Consider the following 18,757-nt stretch of genomic DNA (forward strand, 5'->3'; position numbering starts at 1 on the left):
CATCATTTTGTGCCTTCACAACCTTTAGCAATAAATGTCACTTAACCATGGAGACCAAGATACTAACCACAATCTCTCAATCTCCACCTTCAGCATTCGATCTCACTTAACTATAGAGACAAGGAGACTGACCATGATCTCTCCATCTCCACTTTAACATCAACTAGCACTTAACTACAGAGACTAGGAGACTAACTATGATCTCTCCATCTCCACCTTCAACATTAGCTAGTACTTAACTATGATCATGCAATTTCTAGACCTGCCTTGGGATGTGTTCCATGCGACACTCTCCTATTCTTCCACAAGTCACTATGTCATCTTTTTGTGCCCACTTCCACATGTTGAGTTCTGATTCACCATTGGGGTCCACATCATTCTTTTTTAGTAGGTACATTGGTCAAATTATCCTTCCAATACCATTGAGCGAGGAGGGCCTGCATGCATGAGAACTTGCACTTGTATCTAAAATCATTTAGCTATTAAAATTGGCTTACATCTTCTTTACACATATAATGTGCTTTATGACCACCCATACAAACAATGTGGAATAATGCCTATATGGTTGTAATGTAATAGACCAAAAGCATGACCCATGTCATGTCACACAAATACTGAACATACTTCATCAATCTATAGATATCATAATGACTCAAAAATTTACCTCTAGTCCAAAGTGCTCAAGAAGCTTGAAGTCATCCATATCTGGCATGTATGCATCACTTTTACCAAATCAAAACTTCCCTCTAAAATCTATGCATCTTGATGCAGTACAAACCTGGATGTACCCCAAAATGAGGTGATCCAAAAACCAACAAATAAACACATAACAAAAACTGAACAAGAGGAAGGAGATTTAGATCTAGAGAGATAGAATTCCATATATTTGAATCAAGAAGTTTACATCCAACATGCCTAGTTGTACGGCCTTCCGAGTTATGGCCATTATGAAGAAGAATACATCTTTAAAAGAAGAAAAAATCTCCAAACTCAAATGCAAACTTCTACCTCCAAGTTACTCCATGCTAAGACTCCTCAACTAAAATGTCTTCTTCATGACTCCCATAATGCTCTAAGACTCCACCCAAGGCCCCTTTAAATACTTGGATGGCCACTATTCTACCTGACAAATTACCAACTAAATAAACCCTTACATTGTTGGACTAACCACCAACATTCCCCTTTGGGATTCGTAACATGGCTTAACCACCTCCTATATTCTATAAGTCTAGTGGTTTTATTGGGCATCAATAGGTCAATCTTTTGGTGCAACGACAACTCTAGCTTGTAACAAGTGGTATCAAAGCTTGGCCATAGGTTCGAATCTCCTTGGGTAAGACTGAAGGGGGATTCTTGGACTAACTACCAACATTCCCCTTTGGGATTTGTGACATGGCTTGATCGCCTCCTATGTTCTATAAGTCTAGTGTTGTTTAGAGCATTGATAGGTCAATCTTTTGATGCAACAACAACTCTAGCTTGTAATAGTTATTCATCATCAAATACATCAAGGATTTTTTTAGCTGTTATTATTTTGGTTCATGTTTTTCCTTTTTTGTTCATCATTTTCAGTATTATTTTTAGAAATCATTACAAAAGGTTGTCTAATTAGTATCTAAATGTTAGGTCAAATTGGTGTATGTGTTCTACTCCTAGTTATATACTCAAATTTAGGAGATGAATTGTCAAAGATCTTATAAAAATATTATTCTTACAAAGGGTTGACCTTTTTGGTAAAGGTTAATTTCATGTAAGGGCATTTTGGAGGTGATGGAGATCTATTTCAGTCACTAAAGAATTGCAAGACTCAAGAAAGGCTTTTACCTCTCTTAGATTTTTCAAGTGTAAGTTTTCTAGCAATCCTAGTTTCAACAGTCATCAAAGTTTGTAATAGTAGTAGTATGATAGGTTTAGACCTATTAGAAATGCTTTAGAATAACTAAGAGGGGGGGTGAATCAGTTATTCAAGGTCCAAATGTCCTAATAAAACTTTTTCACTCAGTATAGTAAGCCCATTAAATTGTTCATGCATCCAAGCTTAAACTTTCCTACTTAGCAAGTTACTTAAAATTAACATGCAAGAATAACACATGAAAGATCAACACATAACACAATGATTTACATGGGAACCTAATTTGAGAAAAACCACCAGTAACATGCTACTCAATTCTCACTCTTCTAAAGTGATGCCCTGTGAAAGGCCTACCCTGTTAAAGGCTACAACACAGTGTTAAATGTGACCTAGTTAAAGGATTTAACCACCCTATTAGAAGTGGGCCTAGCTAGAGGACTTTAGAACATTCACTTAGAATGCCACCTTGTTAAAGGATTTACAAATGGTTGTTAAACCAACCTAAGTCCATAGGATTTTACCCTAACTTATACAATTGTCAAAGAGTAAAAATAAGGGATTTTGACCTGATACAACTCACAACTTAACTTGCAGATTTCAAATCTCAATTTAGCTCATAATATTGTCTAGCTTTCAGTCTCTGGAGCTCTAATAGCTTGTCCTCCTTTCAAGGTTTGTCTCCTTGAGTCTTCATGCTCAATGTACCAGTGCAATCTCCTATATGGCCACTTATCGAAGAAAAGACTTTGTGCTCTGTTCTTCCTTCTCAATGCCTCCTGCTTGACACCCTTCAACAACTTTGCAATTTGGCACCCCATCAACTCGTGCTTCTTGGCCTGTGACTCCTTATATACAAGTCTAGAACACTTTTCCTCTCAAAACTTCCCACTTATTTTCCTTTTAGATCGAATGGATTAGGTAGAATTCAATGAATCTACCCCATATCTTGTTCCTTCTAGAAACATCATGAAGAATCCTCCTAAATTCATCCAAAAATGGTTTACCTAAAATTCTGTGCCATGATCTCATCATCCTTATCCTCCATCTGGTTCACAAAATTCAAGGTAACAAACTTGTTGGCTCAGATTTGGTGATTCTTTGACTTTCCAAATAATGCAGCAACTCAGCACTATTAAAATTCTAGTGCTCATCACATACTGTGTTACTCAGCACATACTATATTTTACTAATGTTTGACACCTATTGTGGATTCACTCAACATCCACTAAATTTTCTAATGCTCAGCACCTGTTACTTTGCTCGGCTCCTTCGGTATCACTCGACACACACTAGATTTTGCATTTTCTCAACATTAACTAAAAATTTGCTTGGCATGAACTAGCTTGCTTGTCACTCACTAATGAACTTAGTTAAGCTTTGCAAACAACCTTGTTACAACTTATTCTTCTAGTGTTTCTAAGTGTGGCCAACCTCTTTATCTTCAAGTATATTATTAATACATCATATTACCAATGTCTTAATTGATCCTTATGCTTCATTACAAAACCATAACTCAACCTTTCCCTTAGGTGCTTTTGTTACATCTTGTTGATCAAAATCCTCTTCATCAATCAACTAAGTGATAGTAGTTGGATCTTAGATAAGCAATTTTCATTCCACCAAATAGCAGGTTTGACATCAATGACAAAACAATGATTGAAAACATTCTTTATCAACAATCTCCCTCTTCAATATGATCTTTTCAATCAAATTTCCAACAATCTCCCTCTTTGGCATTGATGGCAAACCAAACTAATCAACCAAGTTATCAAAATGCTAACTAGGTTAAAACAGTAAATCAAATACCAAAAAGAAATTGTGTTACCATCAATTTTCACATCTCCCTCTCTGATCTACTATCCTAATTTCTTTGCTTTTGCTTCTCCCTCTTAGCTATTGTTTTATTTCTCTTTCCTTTATCTTATTTCTTGTTTCTTCTCCCTCTACATGTCTGGTTAGTTCCTGTATGACTCTCATGACTCCCTCTTTTTTGTAGCTTATCACTTTGATCAATACTTCTCTTCTTAATTACTATTTCTTCTTCTTACATTTTATTCCTTTAAATGTGTCATTTCTCCCTCTGTATGCATTGATCAGTTTCTACTATTCTAGTATCAGGTACTTCTCCCTTTGTTCATTTAATTCTATAGATTTGATTTGTTTCTGTTATTTCTCCCTCTTTGACAATAATGCCAAAGACATATTATTCTAACATCTTGTCATGCAAGTATTTGCAGGGACTCCAATTTTCTCCCTCTGTCACCTTGTTTTTGACTTGTTTATAATTTTAGTACTTTTATTACTTAAGGAAAAATCCTAAAGTAAGTATCCTCTACATCAATTTGTAATATTTCATCAATCATCTCATTTGATACAGGACATTCTTGTTGTTTCTTAAACAGCCTTGGATAAAGGTATCACCCCAAACTTACCTCTAAGATACTCAAATGCATCTTTAGGTAGTGCTTTTGTGAAGATGTCAGCAATTTGTTCCTTTGAACTAACATATTCCATCCTCACTTGTTTGTCTTTGACCAATTCTCTTACATGGTGATACTTAATCACAATGTGTTTTGTTTTGGCATGCATCACAGGATTCTTTGATATGTTGATGGCACTAGTGTTATCACAATCAAGTATCATAGGTTCGATTACCTCTTCCTTCATACCTTGCAAAAAATATTTGATCCATACAATAGTGGTGAAGTTGATAGCAGCATCAACATACTCAGCTTTTGTTATGGACTATGAGGTACAACTTTGCTTTTTACTAGTCCAAGTGACTAACCTTCTACCTAAGAAAAGTGCTCCTCCACTGGTGCTCTTTCTGTCATCAATATTACCTCCCCAGTCTGCATCAATGTAGGCTTTCAACTCAAACTTTTCACTATTCTTGTAGTATAAACCAAAGTTGTTAGTTCCTTTTAGGTACCTCAGTATTCTCTTTATTGCCATAAGATGATTTTCTCTTGGATTTGCAAAAAAATCTTGCTACTATTCCAACAGCTAATGCAATGTCTAGTCTACTATGCACAACATACTGCAACTTTCCAATCATTGATCTATACATTGTTTGATTCACTTTAGCTGACTCATCATTCTTGGATAACTTATGTCCTATTACCATTGGTGTACAAACTAGTTTTGAATCTTCTAAGCCAAATGTCTTAAGTATCTCCTTGATGTATTTTGATTAGGTCACAAATATGCCATGCTTTAGTTGATGTACTTGCAATCCAACAAAGAATTTGATTTCTTCAAACATTGACACCTCAAACTCATGTTTCATTTGGTCAGAAAAATCTTTGCATAGGGCATCTTTTCCTCCAAATATTATATCATCAACAAAGATTTCAAATATCAGAATATCTTTACCTTTTTCTACCCTGATATACAAGTTGTTGTTGTCATCTGTTCTCTCAAATCCTATTTTCACAAGATATTTGTGAAGTCTCTCATACCATGCTCTAGGTGCTTGCTTCAAACCATAGAGTTCTTTATGTAGTTTGCAGGCCATATCCTTGTTGTTGCCATCAACAAATCCCTCTAGTTTTTCTATGTAGACTTCCTCTTCTAGTATACCATTCAAAAAAGTAGACTTCATATCCATTTTGTAAAACCTTTATAAGTAGCATATGAAAGTAGTGTTCTTACTCCTTCCATCCTTGCAACAATGGAAAATGTTTCACCATAATCTAGTCCTTCTTCTTGTGCATAACCTTTGCAGACTAGTTTGGCCTAATTTCTTGTAATCTCACCATTCTCATCTAGCTTGTTTCTAAACACCCATTTGGTACCAATCACATTCTTATCAGTTGGTCTAAGAACTAAGGTCCAAGTTTTATTCTTCTCAATCTGATCTATCTCTTCTTCCATACCTTTATGCCAATTATCATCTTGCAATGCATCTTTCACTGTTTTGGGCTCAATCTTGCTCAGCAAACATGATTCATTTCTTAGTATGTTCCTTATCATTGCTATTACTTCCTTCTCACCAATTATTTTTTCTATAGGGTGATGTCTTCTCACATATTTGGATAGTCTTGGTTCTGTCCTTCTTTCCATATTTGGTCCTTCAGCTTCAGAGTCACTGTGCACATTTCTTTATAGTATTTCATCATCTCTTCCATGTGTATTGATGTTAGAATAAGAATGTTCATTTTCTTCATTCTACAACTTGGCTTCTAAATGCAGCTCAACATTCACTAGCGGTGACTCGGGTGATACTAAAACTTGTTGCGAATTCTCAACTTGATTGGCATCTTCTTCTTCAGTAGGCATTCCTTCATAGAAGTACACAAAAGATCTATAATCTTCTAGTTTCTTAGATTCATCAACTTGGACTTCTGCATGTTCATCAAAATTTACATTTGCACTCTCCACAATCTTGGTATTATTAGTATTCAAACACTTATATGCCTTACTTCTAGTGGAGTATCCAAGGAATATGCCTTCATCACTCTTTGAATCAAACTTGCCATTTCTAGAATCTTTAAGAATATAGTGTTTACAATCAAAAAAATTGAAATGTTTTACATTGGGTGAGTGACCATACCATTATTCAAAGATGTTGCATTTGTACCTTTCTTGACTTGAATTCGATTCAAGGTGTAGACAACAGTACATACAGCTTCTCTCAAGTACTTTAGTGCAACATTTTTCTCCATCATTAATGTTCTGGCATAGTCTATCACCAATCTATTCCTTTTTTCTGCAATGCCATTTTGTGTGTATGCACAGGGGAGGGTTCTTAGTGCTGATGTTTGTCTCTTGATTCCTTTATCATTGAAAAATGCCTCAAATTATTTTGATGTAAACTCTCCTCCTCTATCTGATCTTAGGTACTTTAGACTCTTTCCTATTTCCTTCTCAACCCTGGCCAAATACCAATTAAACATTTGAAATGCATCAGATTTCTTCTTTAAAAACATGGTAGTCATCATCCTAGAGTAGTCATCCACAAACAACATTATGTATTTGTCTCCTTGGTAGCTTTACACTTCTATTGGGCCACATAAATCAGTATGGACTAGCTCTAATACTTCTTTGGAAGTGTAGACTTTTTTTTTTGAAACTTGACTTGGTCATCTTTCCTAGTTAACATTGTTTGCACATTGTATTTTTAGGTTTTTTTCAGCTTAGGCAAACCTTTGAATTTCTTCCTTTTGTTGATGCTAATTAGATTATCAAAGTTAACATGACATAATGATTTATGCCATAGCCACACATCATCAAGTTTTACAATAAGACAGGTTGCATCTTCCATATCTAGGTAAAACAGATTACTCCTAGTTTGGTCTCCTTTTCCTATTAGATTTCCATCAATGTCATAGATTTTGGTAGTTTTGTTTCCAAATTCTATTATGCAACCTACATTGCCTAATTGTGACACACTCAGTAGATTGTAGTTCAATCCTTCAACATAGTATGTATTGTCACATGAAATTTTCTCTGTAAGTTTAATAGAACCTTTTCCTTTGATTTGACATGGAGCATCATTTCCAAATCTGACAGTATTTCCATCATACTGAGTAAATGTAATAAACTTACTTTTGTCTCTTGTCATGTGATGTGAGCATCCATTGTCTATGATCCACTTGTCATTTTTTTTCACACAAGTTACTAGTGTTGTTGCCTCATCTTCATCTGATTCATCCTTCATGACTACATAGACTACCTCATCATCATTTTCATTAGAGTCCTCTTCTTCAACAATGTAGCACTTTTTGCCTTTATCTTTGTAATCTCTGCTATCATCTTCTCTTCTATTCTTGTTTTTGTTGCCTTCTCTATAGTTCTTCTTTTGTGTGCATTTTGCAGCAGTATGCCCTACTTCATTGCAATTAATACAAATAATAGGAAGCTTACCTTTGAATTTACTTTTGCCTCTATAAAATCTTATGCCTAGTAGTGCTTCCACTTATTTCACATCTTCTTCATCTGGGTTGTTGTCACTAGATGCATATTTTACCTTTTTCTTCTTTTTCTTTGGTTTCACCTCCTTAGTGTCTTTCAATGATATCTTAGCATTGAAGGTAGATTCAAGGTTCTGAGGTCTATAGTTATCAAATTTGGACAACTCAAATGTAGTGAGTCTTCCCACTATGCCTTCAAAGGTTAGTGTGTTTCCTGGTACACATCTTAATTCTTATATATTTGAAACTCTAATAGCATAGATAGGGAGTAGGGTTCTTAATTATTTTCTATTAACAATTTCATGTTCCAAATGACCACCGAAACTTCTTATTACACTTACTACTTCTTTCATTCTAGAGGCATATTGAGCAGCATTCTCACCTTCCTCCATTTTCATGTCATCAAACTTTCCTCTGGGCTTTCTTTTTTTGCTCTTTGAACATTCTAATCTCCTCCATAAATATCAATCAATACTTTCCACATATTGAATGCAAAGTCACATACCTTGATGTCATCAAATTTAGCATAGTTGAGGGCAAAGGCAATCTCCAACATTGCTTGATTGTGATCCTTTTTCTTCATATCTTCTATAGTGGGTACAACTGGATCAACATGTTCTACTTGAATTGAGGTTTGTGCATGGTCACTTATTGATCCAAGGTGTAGATTCATTAACTTTTTCCATGCAGTGAAGTTATCTCTGTTGAGCTTGGGAACTTCTCTCTTGGACATCTTTGATCTTCCTACTTCTAGTACCTTTAAACTAAATCAGTAGATGGCTCTGATACCAATTATTAGAAATGCTTTAGAATAACTGAGAGGGGGATGAATTAGTTATTCAAGGTCCAAATGTCCTAATAAAAAAATTTCACTTAGTATAGTAAGCCCATTAAACTGTTCATGCATCCAAGCTTAAAATTTCCTACTTAGCAAGTTACTGAAAATCAACATGCAAGAATAACACATGAAAGATCAACACATAGCACAGTGATTTATGTGAAAACCCAATTTGGGAAAAACCACCAGTAACATGCTACTCAATTCTCACTCTTGTAAAGTGATGCCCTGTGAAAGGCCTGCCCTATTAAAGGCTACAACATAGTGTTAAATGTGACCTGGTTCAAGGATTTAACCACCCTGTTAGAAGTGGGCCTAGTTAGAGGACTTTAGGATATTCACTTGGAATGCCACCCTATTAAAGGATTTACAAATGTCTATTAAACCAACCTAAGTCCATAGGATTTTACCCTAACTAATACAATTGTTAGAGAGTAACAATAAGGGCTTTTGACCTAATACAACTCACAACTTAACTTGCAGATTTAAAATCTTAGTTCAGCTCATAACATTGTTTGGCTTTCAATCTCTGTAGGTCTGACAACTTGTCCTCCTTTCAAGCTTTGTCTCCTTGAGTCTCCATGCTCAATGTACCAATGGAATATCCTATATGGCCACCTATCGAAGAAAAGACTTTGTGCTCTGTTCTTCCTTCTCAATGCCTCCTACTTGACACCCTTCAACAACTTTGCAATTTGGCACCCCATCAACTCTTGCTTCTTGGCCTATTACTCCTTATATAGAAGCCTAGAACACTTTTCCTCTCGAAAGTTCCCACTTTTTCTTTTCTTTTAGATCGAATGGATTAGGTAGGATTCAATGAATCTACCCCATATCTTGTTCCTTCTAGAAACATCATGAAAAATCCTCCTAAATTCATCCAAAAATGATTTACCTAAAATTCTATGCCATGAGCTCATCATCCTTATCCTCCATCCGGTTCACAAAATTCAAGGTAACAAACTTGTTGGCTCAGATTTGGTGAATCTTTGACTTTCCAAATAATGCAGCAACTCAGCACTGTTAAAATTCTAGTGCTCATCACATACTGTGTTACTCAGCACATACTACATTTTACTGATGTTTGACACCTATTGTGGATTCACTCAACATCCACTAAATTTTCTGATGCTCAGCACCTGTTACTTTGCTCGGCTCCTTCGGTATCACTCGACACACACTAGATTTTGCATTTTCTCAACATTAACTAAAAATTTTCTCGACATGAACTAGCTTACTTGTCACTCACTAATGAACTTAGTTAAGCTTTGCAAACAACCTTGTTACAACTTATTCTTCTAGTGTTTCTAAGTGTGGCCAACCTCTGTATCTTCAAGCATATTATCAATACATCATATTACCAATGTCTTAACTGATCCTTATGCTTCATTACAAAACCATAACTCAACATTTCTCTTAGGTGCTTTTGTTACATCTTGTTGATCAAATCCTCTTCATCAGTCAACTAAGTGATAGTACTTGGATCTTATATAAGCAATTTTCATTCCAACAAATAGCAAGTTTGACATGAGTGACAAAAAAATGATTGAAAACATTCTTTATCAACAATCTCCCTCTTCAATATGACCTTTTCAATCAGATTTCCAACAAGACCAAGATCACATTTCAAAGTTTATCTTAGTTTGTGTGTAGATGAGAGTGGGTGAAGTATACTAAGGCACAAGTTGTTAAAGTAGTGGCTAAATATCCAATATAATAACTCTCACAATAATTGGTGTGACAACACAGTACAAAGTAGTAGATATGAGTATATGAAACTAGTTTGGATGTAAATCAAGATGTTTGACTCAATTTTAGATAAATATTTTAGTTTTAGATGTGACTTTAAAAAATGTCACTAGTACATTTGGTCTTGAATTGTGATAGTCACCTATCACCCAAGAAATACCAATAGGAATTAGCTCTCATCGAACAAGCAACAAAAATTTTGCATCACAAATTACGATGGCAAGGGCTTCCATCACAATTACAATGCCAAAAGTTGTCATGAATTGAAGCCAAACAAGGCCATACACCATCACAATTGCAACAGCTATCCTTTAGAGACTCTGTCACACATGTGATGTTTATGCGACAACAATGGTGTGGCTCCGATGGCTATCTATCAGAATTACAATAGCATCATAATAGAAAAAAATATGGAATTTGTGACGTTGGAGAGAGTGCTTTCCTAAAAAATCTATTTCTAAAATCCAACTTTGGTTATGAACATTATCAGGAGACTGCAATGCTCTTACCCCTATAACTGATTTTCCTATTATTTTTATCTTTTGGGAGAGACTGGATGATTCTTGTGACTGTCAAATTCTACCCATTGTGGGGAGGATTAAAGACTAATGGAAAAAAATTGTTTATACATTAAAGCTTGACACTGAAAACTTTTTGCCATTAGTCTTTGATCCTCCCCACAATGGGCAGAATTTGATAGTCACAAGAATCATCTAGTCTCTCCCAAAAGATAAAAATAACATGAAAACTAGTTATAGGGGTAAGAGAATTGCAGTCTCTTGATAATATTAATAACCAAAGATGAATTTTAGAAATAGATTTGTTAGGGAAAAACTCTCTCCAATGTCACATATTCCATATTTTTTCTATTATTACTAGATTTTTCATGGTCTGTATATATAAAGAAGCTTTGTTAGTTGGGAACAAGTGATTGTTCATTTTATCATACCTAGTCTGATGGAAATTCTACAAGAATTTTTAACTAACCCAACTAATCAACAACTAAACCAATGAATCATAGTGGCAAAGGTATAAAATATGTGACTGAAGTTAGAGAATGTTTACACGAGCCTATAAGCTCCTTGAGATATTATTTTGTACAATTTAGTTCACTCTTGTAATAATGTTCTCACTCTGTAATAATATTGTTACTAAAGTCTTCATAAAACCAAACTCATACTAAAAAAGAAACAATAGCCTTGGTGAAATAAAAAGTACTTTAGGAAAATTGGTGTTGAATTAAAATTCAAGAGCCATTTACTTAATCTTGTTTGTGATGTATATACATAACTTAGTTAGGCATAACCCAATTGAGGATATTATATCAAATAGGAGATGTTCCATTTTTTGGAATATAGGACTATTTTTGTATTCCAAGTATGTGAGGCAAACAAGTGAGTTTGGATATATATGTATATATATATATACACACACACATACATATATATACATACATACATTCTTTGCATGGTTTAGAGGTAATGTCATTGTGGCAGAGGCTTCTACAAGGGAATGGGCCTAGTGGGTTAACATATAATGTCTTAAAATAGTTAAGTGCTACCTAACTATGTCCAAGGCATCTACACACTAGAGGCATACTCTGCTTACCAAGTTGCCTACATACCTATGTCCATAGGATCAAAACCCTCAAACTACTCACTCTAACGAATATGTAGTTCTAGCTTCTAATTGTTTTGATGTAGTTGTATTCTTATAATCACTTGTGAGCTTTACTCACCTAATGCAGCTCTTCACCATCATATACCCACTTGGAAAAATCAAGTAGTTTTCTATAATTACAATACTGTAATACCCTAGTGCAACCTTTGTGTTGTAGTTTATAGTTAATGTAAGGTTAACCTATATTTATCCTAACTCACTCCTTATATAGTTATGTTTAAAAGCTTGTGATAATAATCAATGTGAAAAAAGCTTGTTTAAAAGTACATATTCCTTTTATTAAATGTAAGGTTGATTGGCTAAATATACATACATGTATAAGCATGATAAGTTACTTGGAATGTCATGAGATCAATCTTTAAAGTACTTGGAATGTCCTCATCGTCTCCTACTACTCTCAAGGGAAGTCCATCTTCATTGCTCACAAGAAATTCATCACATAGGTACATCTAAGAATGTCCTCAACACCTCCTACATAAAATGAATACAATATTACAAAATGCCCCCTAAGAATAATAGTTCAAGTGAAACACAGACATGAAAAATGAGAGATAAAAAGAGGAATTTACTTACCAATAGGCATTGCCATTGCATCTATGGCCATGTTGCCTATTGAGTGAATTTTTTTATATTTTCGTTGTGCCAAGATCTCTCTATTTATATACATACATACATACATATTGTAGACACCCAAAAATTGGAAAAGACCTAAAACAACACATATTTTAATCAAACAACACAAATTAAGGACAAAATCAGATAATGAAGGAAAATAATAGACTTTCAAATCAATGGTAACATCAAGACATTAATCAATCAAATCACCTATCAAATCAAGAAGGACCTAAATCACTTTAAAAAGAGCAAAAGAAATTCAGTTAATCATAAAATGAAATAAAAAAGGAAAAAGAAAAAGACAAAAGTTGAAAATTAATGGAATATTTAATAAATCAATAAAAGCCATTTATCCCCTCAAAAGTGAAAATGCTCCTTTTTACATTTAAAAGAATAGAAAAATCCTCATTTATCCTCATAAACTATGTCTGTTGGATTCTTCCTCTTGGTTTCTTGTGAGATATTTACAGTTTCACCATTTCCCTCTAGTCAAAAGTAAAATCTTGATCCTTACCCCAACTCCCTTCTAAAATCCTATAAATAGGAGGGAAATTCAAGAGCAAAAGGACCCAAGTTTTAGACATTTGCACTATAGGCACATTTAGAGTTATCATCTCTTTTAGCATTGTTATTACAGAGAACTCATAACATTTTCATATCATTGAAGAATTCATCTCATGTCATTTAATATCATTTAGGCTTACATATGCACATAGTTCTAGCATTCTAGTGTTATTATCTTCACCTAAACTGCATTTTCATATAGATCTAAGATCTACATTCATAGCATACTCCCTTTCTAAAACCATCACTAAGATGCTGGTTTGAGAGCAATTTGAGTGGTTCTAGTTAGGGAAACATGGGATCTTCATGGAGTCTTTGTTTAACAGAGATTTCTTGGGTGTAGGTTAGCTCATTGTTACTTTGATTGCACTCTACTCCAAGGTCTCGTGAATGTGAGATTCGATCATGTACACATACATAATATATGAACAAGAGCATAGAGATCACAAGGGCACAACATGGCAACAAAATGTAGTGATCACAAGGGAACAGCAACAAAATCCTAGATCTCCACTGATCTCTACCAACGTTCAGAGCTCTCTGATGCAGTGCAAGGTAGGAGAATCCCCAAAGAAGATGTCCTAGCCCCCAGTAAATAACCACATAGCAGAAGAATAAATAATAGCATATATATTTAGATCCCAAATAATGCTAATTCTCATAATATAATCATAAGGTTTACATCTAACATGCCCAGTTGTAAGGCCTTCAAGGTTACAACTAAATACATAAGCAATTACAATAGTAATTCTACAAGATCCCTCAAGATCCAATCCCAACTCTAGCTAGTCCAAATCCACACTCTGGTAGAAACCTCTAAGGAATATCTCAACTTGTGCTCGCAAGCCCACCAAGCAATCTCTTAATTTTCCCAGTCGTAGCTACTAGATCTTCAAAGTTTGCTCCTCCTCCACATCCTCTTCTCCAAGATGGATGATGAATAATGACAAGACAAAGCCCTCTACTTATACCAAACCAAGCCACAAGTCAGCCACAAATAAATTACATTAAATAAACCCTCTAGCCACAAGTTACATTTAATAATGCCACCTATTAAATGTAGTTTCCCTCTTTTCTCCATTTTTTATTTATTTTAATTTTTTCCACTTTCTCTCTCCTCCATAATTTTTTTAATAAAAAAATTCCTCTTTTTTATTTTTTGAAAAACAAAAACAAAAAAAAAAGTATTTCCCTCTTTATTTTCTGATGCAAGATGCTCCTGCATCAAACTCCCCAAGTGGATAGAAAAGTGTACCCCACACTTTGACACCAAAAGAAATATCTACAACCATCTTCATCTTCATCAAAGGCTTCCACTCCAACATAGGTAATAAAGCCATCATTCAAATCATCTACATCTGCATAACTTTGTCAAACACCATAATCTCAACCATCTAATCAACATGTTCACTCCCAAGAACAAATAGAACATAATGCTTCATCATAAAACCCCCATTCACATCAGCAACTAGTGAATCCATACTAGTAGCAAAAAACTCCATATCAGCAGCAATATGTAGATCTCCATGAATACATTCCAAGCTCACAACACCAATGGTCTTATTGCTTAGAACAAGATGCTCTACAACATACAAATCAGCACCAACAGAAACCATATTATCCACAATCGAGTGCTCCACAACCTCCATGTCAGACTCAATCAATTGATCATGAAAACCGATCCCCATCCCATCATCAACAAGGTTAGGAATATCCTCAACAACAACCTCCAATTTCTCTATAGGTTTTGTATCAGACTCAATAAACTAATCAACAAAAATAACCTCGTCCACCTTGACCTTGTTATGTCATCTTCTCTCTTGAACAAGTCTCTTAATCGGCCAGACAACTCTCTTCCAAATTGATAGACTCTAGCTCCACAAACATCCACAGAATGCCTTCCTCACCCTATCCTTAACTCAATCAGCCAAGCTAGCTTCAAACCAAGTAGACATCTTAGAAAACCTCCTCTCCACCACATTACAAAGATTCACAATCATCTCAAGGTCCAATCCGCTTGGAGCCATCTTTTAAGACTTTTGCAAACCCTCTGTAATAAATCACCAATAGGTTAATCTTCCTGAACAAGATCAACCTTCCATCTTTGCAACCATAGATCCATTTTCATGTCCTCCCAAGATCCTAGTGTAAGCTACCTCAACTTCCACACTTGGTCTACACAATCAAGAATAACCTTCACTCTGATACCACTTGACATGGTGCAAGGCAAGAGAATCCCCAAAGGAGATGTCCTAGCCCCCAACAAATAACCACACAATGGAAGAATAAATAATAACATAGATATTTAGATCCAAAATAATGTCATTTCTCGTAATATAATCATAAGGTTTACATCTAGCATGCCTTGTTGTAAGGCCTTCCAAGTTACAACCAAATACATAAGCAATTACAATAGTAATTTTGCAAGATCCCTCAAAATCCAATCCCAACTCTAGCTAGTCCAGATCCATACTCTGGTAGAAACCTCCAAGGAAGATATCAACTTGTGCTTGCAAGCCCACAAAGCAATCTCCTTATTTTCCAAGCTGCAGCTACTAGCTCTTCAAAGTTCACTCATCTTCCACATCCTCTTCTCCAAGTTGGATGATAAATAATGAAAAGATAAGGCCCTCTACTTATACCAAACCAAGCCACAAGTTGGCGACTAGCAAGTTATGTTAAATAAACCCTCTAGCCACAAGTTACATTTAATAATGCCACCTATTAAATGCCTTTTCCCTCTTTCCTCCATTTTTTATTTATTTTAATTTTTTATGCTAATTTTTGTCACTTTCTCTCTCCTCCACAAAAAAAAAAAAATGTTTTCCTTTTTTTGAAAAAAACACAAAAACAAAATTACTTTCTGATGCAAGATGCTCATGCATCACTCTCCATCCTCTTTCGAAGCTCTCCACCCTCTTTCATGTGCAACTCTCCACAATCAATCAAAACAAATGGGGAATGATTAATGTCATGTTTTCTTTTCTTTTTTATTTATAATCCATAATCCATAATCCACAAGATCTCTCTGTACATATACATACATACATCTATAGACACAGAGATGCATGTGTCTATGTATGTATATATACACATATATATACATATACATATGTATATATATGTATATACATACATACATACATACATGAAAATAACAATGCATTTCCTAAGAGTTTACAATGTTCAACAAAATTAATGTTTTAGAAGAAAATGCACTTGAAGAATTGTTACCTCAAAAGAAAGAACATGGTGTTGAAACAATAGAGAAAGAGTTTGACATGAGAGGTCTACTAGTGAAGGTGTTGACCAATCTTGAAAACTTGAATGGTTAAACGAAAGCCATTGATGATCAAATACCAATGCCAGAGTTGCAACACAATGTGAAGTTGATTTTAGATAAGGTGGAGACAGATATTTAGAAGTTTACTATTCAAAATTTAAGGCATGAGAGCAAAGGAGGAGGGATTTTAGATAGAGAAGGAAAAGGAGCAACTTTAGAAGGAGACTGCATGATAGAAATAACATCTAGACAACATTCAGGATATTATGGGAGCCACTGGAGAGAATCCAGGAAAGTGTTGCAGTAGGTACTATGACATTGGAATCACATCTTGCAAGTGCCTCTAAGAATTTACAGTCCAAATATCAAATGATTATAAGAGTGTTTCAAGTATTGGCATAGTCTCCCTAGAATGATCCCAAGTATCAAATGTCATTGTGGTAGAGGCTTCTACAAGGGAATGAGCCTTGTGATTATGGTATTTACATAAAATCATAACTCAACTCTTCACTGAAGTTATTCTTCCAATAGTGAGAATAGTTGCTACATGTATATATATGTATATACATACATACATCCATACATGAAAATAACAATGCATTTCCTAAGAGTTTACAATGTTCAACAAAATTAATGTTTTAGAAGAAAATGCACTTGAAGAACTGTTAGCTCAAAAGAAAGAACATGGTGTTGAAACAATAGAGAAAGAGCTTGACATGAGAGGTCTGCTAGTGAGGGTGTTGACCAATCTTGAAAACTTGAATGGTTAAATGAAAGCCATCGATGATCAAACACCTATGCCAGAGTTACAACACAATGTGAAGTTTATTTTAGATAAGGTAGAGATAGATATTTAGAAGTTTGCTAATCAAAATTTAAGGCACAAGAGAAAAGGAGGAGGGAGTTTAGATAGAGAAGGAGAAGGAGAAACTTTAGAAAGAGACTGCATGATAGAAACAACATCTAGACAACATTGAGGATATTATGGGAGCCATTGGAAAGAATCTAGGAAAGTGTTGTAGTAGGTACTATGACATTGGAATCACATCTTGCAAGTGCCTTTAAGAATTTACAATCCAAATATCAAATGATTATAAGAGTGTTTCAAGTATTGGCATAGTCTCCCTACAATGATCCCAAGTATCAAATGTCATTGTGGTAGAGGCTTCTACAAGGGAATGAACCTTGTGATTATGGTATTTACATAAAATCATAACTCAACTCTTCACTGAAGTTATTCTTCCAATAGTGAGAATAGTTGCTACAAATTCCTGGGAGCCAAGGGACCCTAAACCTATGCTACATTTTTTGGAGACATGGGAGAAGTCAGTACCAGCTTCAGTACTTCATAAAATTTTGGATCATATAGTGATGTCCAAATTAACAACAACGATAGATACTTGGGATCCTCCCAAGGAGAGCATACCAATACATGCATGCTTACATCCTTGGCTTCCATCATTGGGTCAGTATATGGAGCCTTTATATCCAACCATTCTTTATAAATTGGGGAATTTTCTTCATGCCTAGCATTCAAGTGATGCATTTGCATATGCAATTTTATCACCATGGAAAACTATATTTGATCCTGCTAGATGGAAATAGTTGATTGTTTTTTTTATTGTACCTAATCTGATGCTAGTTCTATAGGAATTTGTAATCAACCCAACTAATCAACAACTAGACCCAATTTACTAGGTTATGGCTAGTTTCTTTCTAAAAATATCTTCTATGATATGTTTTTGTAAAATTTCTTGTGAACTCTACCCTTTTTTCTTGGTTTACATTATTTTTGTGGAGGATCTTCAGGTAAGTCAATTAGCACGGGTTGAGTGAGTTTGATTGTTTAATTATTTGGATTCTAGAATTTTTATGTAGCTAGATCAATTCTTTTGGTGTGCTAAGATGTAATAAGCACCTTAAAAAAGATCTCTAAATATACATGTTTAGAAGGAAACAAAATGAACATTTACATTGTCCTTGAAGAAAATTGCAAAGCTGGGGCAAGGTAATAAAATCATAGAGCAAGGGCACGACACGGCAATGAAATTACAGAGCAAGGGAAGGGAGATTATAAGGGCACGACATGACAACAAAATCACAGAGCAAGGGCATCACAATGAAATCACAAAGCAAGGGCATCACAATGAAATGAAGAGATCACAAGGGCATGGCAACCTAATTGCAGAGCAAGGGCACAGAAAAAAATACAGAGATCACAAGGGCGTAGCAATCAAATCACAGAGTAAGGGCACAGAAAC

Source organism: Cupressus sempervirens, chromosome 9 (genome assembly GCF_028749045.1).
Source record: "Cupressus sempervirens isolate cs-2001-9-10 chromosome 9, ASM2874904v1, whole genome shotgun sequence".
Taxonomy (NCBI): Eukaryota; Viridiplantae; Streptophyta; class Pinopsida; order Cupressales; family Cupressaceae; genus Cupressus; species Cupressus sempervirens.